The sequence below is a fragment of the Psittacula echo genome, assembly GCF_963264785.1.
Source record: "Psittacula echo genome assembly, chromosome: 1".
Classification (NCBI taxonomy): Eukaryota; Metazoa; Chordata; class Aves; order Psittaciformes; family Psittacidae; genus Psittacula; species Psittacula echo.
In genome coordinates this window covers 47,297,915-47,306,137 of record NC_137735.1, presented here as the reverse complement: position 1 = coordinate 47,306,137, position 8,223 = coordinate 47,297,915, and positions in this window count along the sequence as shown.

Genomic DNA, 8,223 nt, shown 5'->3' with positions numbered 1-8,223 from the left:
TGGAAGACACCCCAGTTGCTCTGAAAAAACAAGCTTATTTACTTGCTTATGGTAGCACTCAAACAGCCTTACTCCTTCCACACCTGAGCTGGGCAACATGGACTTGTCAGCGAAGGCTAGGGACCTCTGCACTCTGCAGTCATCAGCGTTTTCCTCCTACCGGTTGTTTGTAATACCTTCTCACACTCTGATTTACTTAGGCTTTATATTAGCTGTAGTTTTATTTTCTCTGGGTGGCCACTTCCTACTTCACTGGATATTTAAACCAATTGCTGTTACAATAATAGAGGATTCCTCCAACTGCCTGCTAACAAGAGTCTCGCAACAGAAAATAGCACGACATTAGCTTCAGCCTTTTCCTCTCCTCTAAACTTCAAACCACTTAATTCACCCCACTCAAGGCATTCTGACCAAGAAGAGAAAGCACGTTTCCAAGTCAAAGATCTTGAACAGAAAATGACTCTCCAGCTACCCCTTTTCTCTCTCACATTAGCAGCTTTCCAGGCCGAGGGCCAGCACTAGCTGGTGGCTGGGCCAGGAAGGGACAAGCTCCCTTGGACTGCTGGAGCTTGCTGGGCCAAAACTAACATGTTCAAACCAAGGCAAGAGGTGGCCAAAGTAGACTGTGGAGCACAGGCTCACAGGGGGATAAAACCGGCTCATAATCTCCATGGGTATTGCTTTCTGATCCGATGGAAGATGCATCTTTGTAAGGAGCATGTTGAACAAACCCGCAGCTGGGAGGCAAAGGCCTGGATGAAATGGCAAGGTCTGTTTCCAAAAGGATTCATCAGAATCAATCCTGGCCAGGCAACAAACAAAAACAACAGAAAATATTTGTCCTGGCTACTAACATGGTTCTGAGTATTTAGAAATCCAGCCAGAACAAGACTGGAAACCCAACCAGGCCTTTGGATCATAGACTTGGAACAACCTGAGACAGACTTGCTCAAAGGGCAAGATACTCTCTTTGCTTTCTCCTCATGTTACAACCCCCATCCAGACAACATCACCTCAGCCCCTTCAGATCTGGTTTCAGACATTTTCTTGCCATCTGTGCTCCTTTCTCAGGTAACCTCTGTGTAACTCTGCCATTAATGGATTGTACAAAAGAGAGATAAAAGATAAAGTACGTATTGTTAATGTAGTAAAGGCTCTCCCATCCACATTTCTTTCTGAGAACTCACAGACCCATATAATAAGCCACAAGTGAAGATTGCTCCCCCCAAGGTAGAGAAGAGCAGTCCTCATATATTCTCTACAGGAATTGTTTTAGTTCATTCATGAATTATCATAACATATAAAAACATACGTAAAAAGTATCAGGTGAAATTCTGGCCTGACTGAAGTCAATGGCAAATCTCCCATCTACTCCACAGGGACTAGACTTTTTCCACTAAGTTCCAAAATAAACCTTTTTTGCGTACATTTCCTTGGATATGCGTAATGCCTATAAGGCAGATGCTCTGTATTTGCTCAACAGCTAAAGAAAGTTGTTCTTTTCTCCCAAAACACGAAAATACACTTGGAACAATTGCTTCAGAAAATGATACCAAATTGTCAGAGTTTGTACTGTCTAATCTGGGTTTGGCATAGCCAAGTGAACCCACTGGCTGCTAGCCCTGCTGCTAATAGTGTGCAGCAGCGCAGTTTAAGACCCGTCCTTCACTTTTCTGCCCGTACATGTCTCCATGTCCAATTTCAAACACAATCAATCATGAAACAAGGAACAAACAGTGAAGTGGAATGTTTAAGGACATGGAAACGCATTGAAGCACCTCTCAATGAGTACAAGGGCAATTACCCACACACCAGGGAGAGTAAGCTGAGCAGAGAAAAGTATTCAGAGAAGATGCATAACCATCACAGCAGTGGCACACAACCTACCTCCCGCTGCCCTCTGCCACTCCTCTGCAATGATTGCTGCCCCACAGTCACAGAACCAAGACCCAGGTCAGCATTTCAACTCCAGTTCACACTCCCATGAGTTAACCTTAAGTACCTCAATTTGTATTAACACATGGGGCAGCAAATTGCAACTGCTGGGACGGAGGCAGGCCCCTGCTGCCAGCTGCCTTAGGCCAGGGCACCACGGCCAGCCAGGTACAGGGTGATGACCCAGGGACTGCAACCCATTCTTATGTACACCCCAACATAAGCAGCAATATGGGGTACCTGAGGATATCAAACTGTTGCAGATAACAGGTAAGCAACTCCCCAGGAGGAGAGAGATCTTTGGAAAAATAAGTGTCTCTTGGGGAAGGAGAAAACATTAAGATTCTCTCTTGGGAGGCTTTGATTTCCTACTAAATTGGTGTTCTGTGAACTCTTGCCTGGCTTTCCCCCGCACATCAATTCAGGTATTAAAAAGCCTCAACAGAGCTCTGGGAGACGCAATTCTCTCTTCAAAACATAGATCTAACACAGCCATTTGATGCAGGGAGTTTTTGTATGCCCAAGTTCAGAAACCACTTAATGTTATTTGACCTTCCTGTTAGAAAGACAAAACACTCGTGCTGATATCCCAGCCTGGGGATTTTTCCCTCTTTGAAGAAACATACGGAAAAGGCAAAGGCACAAAAATAAGAAAATGGTTCAAAGTGGTGTTTTAAACAGGTGTTTAGACAGAACAAATATTGATCCTATGATTTATCACTTTCTGAGCTGGGGAAGGACATGAAAGAAAGAAGCAGCACGTTAATGCTGTTAGAACATTTTAAAAGGAATGAAAACGTCCCATCTCAGCATGCCTAGATTACCCTCTCTGTCTGCCTCACCTCAATTAGCATTAACTGATTGTAACTGAATATACTTTGAGAAAGGAAACCACTCAGTATGGTAGAAATCAACTCCCCTGGTATTGCTAGTACAGCTTCAAGGCACAAACATAACTGCAGAATTTGCTGCAAAGGGCTTATGACCAGAAGCACTAGCAGAGAAAAACATCATAGAAAATGCAGCCATGAGGGCAATGTAACTTTTTTATTTCTCCATAGGTGTATGTTGGGTGGATTTATTGACCTTTGGGTTATGAGGCAAGGCTTATCTGTTGGCTTAAATCTTTGCAAGGGGAGAAAAAAGGAAAAATTAAGGATTTGATGGAGGAAGCTTTACAGTATGAAATTTGGAAGGCTTGATCCTATGGTTCTACTGGTGGTGGGTTTATAGGACACAAAGAGCATATGAAAGATCTCACTTCAGCATTATTTCTCAATACTCTAGCGCACTCTTTCTTAATCTTTTTTTCCCCTACTTCCTTTTAAAGGAAGCAAAACCCCTGAACAGATATGGAACACGTAGAGGTAGACGGAAAGTGAGTCAGGCAGCCAGCTGAGACAGGTATTTAAAGTAATGCTGCTACTTAACCACACCATGCTCTTTTCGCTTGTCATCATCTTGTCCTTGGTACCTCCAGTGTCCTGTTCCCAGCACACAGGTCAGCTGGGCTCTCCCTGACATGGGCAGACAGCTGGAGTTTGTGTGTGCAGCACAATGTACATGGAAACACATTAAACTCAGTGTGTGGGTGAGCAAGGCTGGCTCAAAGAAAAGGAGTGAAACAAAGGAAAAATAGGAAAATGAGTGAAGAGCATGAGGAAAATAGAGCAAACAGTCTTCCAACGATTTATCAGGCCATTGAACGAGTGTGTTATTTTTTCACTTAAAAAGCAATATTTAAGAATAACAAGAAAGAAACTCATCATTTTAACTGAGGCAACTAATGGGAAACAAATGCATGGCTCCAATGAGCCAGATAGGGAGAAAACGCCAATGAAGAGATTTTGGCAAGGCAAAGACCACTTCAGAGCAGAGCATATACAAGCAACTCTTCCTCTCCTCCTCCCATTATGAGATGCAGCAGCAAGGATTGCCACACACACACAATGCAACTCACAGCATTGCTGTCTTGATGCTTCATGTAAAACGAGATGAAAAGAACATGAAATAGGAGCTGCAAACTTAGCTTCCCAAATTTTATGTGTTCAGGAATGTGCATATGCTTTAGTTCTCTTGCTTAATGTCCATCATGCAACATAGATGGTTAAGTTGTGAAGCACACTTGGTCTGGCATAAAGATCTCACATTGTTAATAACAAGGGAGATAAGGCTGAGCTTTCTGAGTGGAAGCCTATCTCCCCCACCAAGTCTGGCAGCACAGGCCACAGCAGTGCCCTTATGGATCTAGCATGCATTTTAGTGGCCTACTGCCTCTTTCCCAGAGAAGACAGGGAATGGATGAGGCAGCAGCAAACAGCCTGAACAGCTGGGCATGCTTGCAAATAGCTGACACTGCACTGCCAAAGCTGCTGTCACTGCCATTCATCCCTAGGAAAGGGAGGCAAGAGGTGGAACACGTATGGAGAGCACAGGTGGGACCTACCTCTGTACCTATGAGGAAACCTCCAAACTGGGACATGGCCCCCAGGGCTGATAGGACTACATCACCCTGAGTCCAGTGGGAAACATTTTATGGGCTTTTTAACAGCAAAAATATATCAGCACTAGCATCTTGGATCAGAGGCCTAGATCAAAACCATCCAAGCAACCACAGGAGATAGTGCAATTTGTGAGGAACAAGCTTTACAAGTAACTATAGTCATACAGTCCTATCATCATAGCTGTAGGAGCAGGAACCCATTCTGCCATGCTCAGTTACTGCTCAGGCTGCATGGTTGCTAGGGACAATGATTGCTGTAGTGAAGCAGTGAGCAAAGCCAGCTATGTTTTATATTCATCTGTACAGTTTCTTTTCGCTAAACCATGTTGATCTCACCAAACAAAATCTAGAAATCCAATGGAGTGAATCAGTGATGCTGCCCAGTCCCATTTCAAAGACGAAATTAAAAAGAAGATAAACTCTTTGGAGAAAAGCGTATGAAAATGTAACTCCACACTCAGTGCTCATTGTGGTAAATGATAGATCACCAGCATTATTTTTATCCTTGTGATGCTTTCAGACAAGAGAAAGCTGGAGATCCCTTTCTCATCTCTAAGTATCAAAGCGGAAAAAAAAAATTCATTCCCTGTTTTCCCTGTAATACACTCGCCTTCATGATGGTCTCTGATGCACATGAAGGAAATAACAGATTACTCTTTTGTTGTGCTCATGAACAAGTAAGAGGCAAAGAAGCTTTGGGTATGACTGGAGGAAGGGGCAGAGCTCTGGGTTGGGAGCAGAGGCTTGTGGCTGGATTTCTGCTCACCACCTCCCTGGGACAGGCAGGCTGAAGATGAGGAAGGAGGAAAGCAAAATTTCACTCTGCTGCGCTGGTACCCTTATCAGCCTTGGCACACGGCAAAATTACAGCAGCCTAAGGAAATCTGAAAGCACTGAAAGTGCCTTCTAAGAGCTGAGACATCAAACGCATTTTTGCAAGAGGCTTAGCTGACTGTATCTACTTTATATCTGCTTATCAACAGAAAAAAAGGGAAGCTAAAACTTTTTAATCTTTCCCAGGTAAAGTCTCAGAGAACTTTACTTTTACCCTCTCTTGCTTAATACTGATTCGGTTCCCATTCCATTAAGGAAGAGAAATTACTTTACATGAACTGCATGTGAGAAAGTGCAGGAAAACCTTTCAACAAAAACCATGGGAGACAAAAGATGAAAGAGGATGAGGTTTCCTGTTCTTGGCAAAGCGTATCCTCCGTACGGGAATGTTTCTAAATTCCACCACATATTCCTCTCATCCTGTCTACACCAGAGAAACACACAAAGTTAAAAAAAGTGTGAACTGATACGTCTTAAAACTGGGACAGCATGAAAGCATGCTATTGCCCTGAGGTATGAGTTACAACAGCTGTGTTATTTTAACATGTGCTGGCTCCTGGTGGTTAATTGTAAGGTGTCCCCCACAGATAATCACCAGTTTTGTTTTTCACATGCAAGGTTCGCCTCTCCACACAGATATCAGTTTCAAATGAACTGCCTCACTATAAACAGGGTGTAAAGCATACATTTACAGAACAGCACACAGACATTTATACTCCGGCCATTCCATTTCTAAACACGCACACACACACACACACCCCACCACCCCTTCTGACATTCAGGCTTTTCTCTTTTTTGGAGATGTGGATTCTAAGGAGCAGAAAGTTCTTCCATTTCCTAATTGTGACCATAATTGATAGTGGCTTCTTGGCTGTTGTTTTCTAATAGTAAGAGTTATTGCGAGCCTTACATGTCCTGGGATATTCTGGTGCCCACAATCTTAAGACCATTTTGAAATTCAGTCCATAATTTAGAGACCTGTATTACCTGCAACACTAGGTCTTTTTACTACACTATTCATAGCAACTATTTATGGTGTTTAAGAAATGACGAGCACTTTGTGAAACAGAGAAAAGCTAGACACTGTCCCCTCACAAGGAGGACAGCCTTTCACTAGCAGAGATTTGGGCATTTCTCCACCTCATCTTCCCCCACTCAGCTTAACCAATAAAAAGCATTTGCTGGGACAGTCTCAGCTCAGTCAGCCTGAACTTATCCTAGAGTAAGCTGAGACCAATAAACTGGAACTGAGCACGATGCTGAGCAGAACAAGAGGCTAAAGAGAAGAAGCCTACAGACATGATTTACTTGAACATCTTCTGACTTTGGTTTAGGTTTCCATGGCATGCGTCTCATTCAGTCTTAGCTTTTACCATTTGCCTTTATTCTGCCAAGAATGTGAAAATTGTCAAATTTTGCTAGGAAAACCAGTGTGAGGCGTTGCTAGCAACCACTGGCATATGTTATACACAGTGTGCTGTATCAATAGAAGGATCCCTCGAGAAAAATCAAGTGGGGTGAGAAGAACTGGGAGGATAGAGGGACAACAGTCATCTCTTGACATCAGGTTGTGTATCAGGAGAGAAAATAAGATTTTATCCAGTCAATATTTTCCCCATCTCCAAGAACAACTTCTCACAAAATATTCCCAACCACATAGCTCAGTCTCCATGGTTGATACAGTGAGGCAGAGCCATGTGGAAACCTGGAAGAGCAATCCATAGCACTGCACACTGCAACTGGACAGTGTGAAGCTCTCCAGAACAGCTGAGGATCTTGCAGGCTCCATGGGGATGCTGTTGATGGAAGAAGGCCAGAATAAGCTTGGGTAAAGGAATAAAAGGAGTTACCAGGTCATAATTAATCAGGCTGGAGATACAGGCTACAGATAGCTTCCAATTTCTTAGCAGTGTTTTCCCCATTAAAGGCTACATTCACCTTAAAAAACAAAAATCAAGTAGAAATTGAAACCTGTGGGAGAGAACACAACACTACAAAACACACTGCCATAGACCACAGGGCTATGTTACTACAAAGCATCTGGAACTTTTCTTCAGCGTGCAAAAGTCTGAAACACATTGTGCTGTTTTAAGCACAGTCATCCCATTTTAATGGCTGGAGAAAAACTGCATCATTGACCTGGCAACTGCATGTACCTACACAGCTAAAGCTGGAGAAACAACAGAAGCAGTTTTCTTTCCCCTTATGTGATTAAAGGACATTTAAAAGCTCACCTACAAATTAAGAAATAAATTAACAAAATAGACTTGCTCAGGAAGGGAAACACACTGCATTTCACTACATTCATTTTAATTAGAAGCAAGCATTTTTATCTATTTCATTTAGCTACCATGATGACTCCAAGTTGCTAGTTACTTTTGAATTTCCTGTTACACATTGATTTTGAGCAACATGGAATAATAAAACTCCTTCACTGGGATTTTCAGTTCCAAAATAGAACAAAGCCATTAACAGAACTGATTGATCCCTGTAGGTTTGCACTGCCAAGCTTTCTTTGAAAGAAGCATGTTCATTACCATGTTTCATGGGAAGAAAATAAATTGAATGAGCAGGAAAGAATTAATATACTTTGAGATGAAATTTGATTCATCTGGCAGCTGAAGCCATGTTCAAATTTTTGTATGGAATTTTTCTATTCATACTCTATATTGCTGCTTTATTGAGAGCAGATCTCTAGTTGTCAATGCAGGAAGCTTGCTTGTCAAGGGGATTTACTTGGAAATAGTTAAGTCATGTTACAATTCATAGTGTCTTTTCCTATTTAAGAAAAGCACTGCTGGATGCAGCACAAAAGTTTTTCTGATTGCATACACTACGCCCTTATTTATCACATGATAGTCTCCCAACAGCAATGCATCCTGTCAGCATGATACCTCCATGGCTATAAAGTCACGTCTCATTCTAAAGCACACCACTGGCATGTCAGAAAA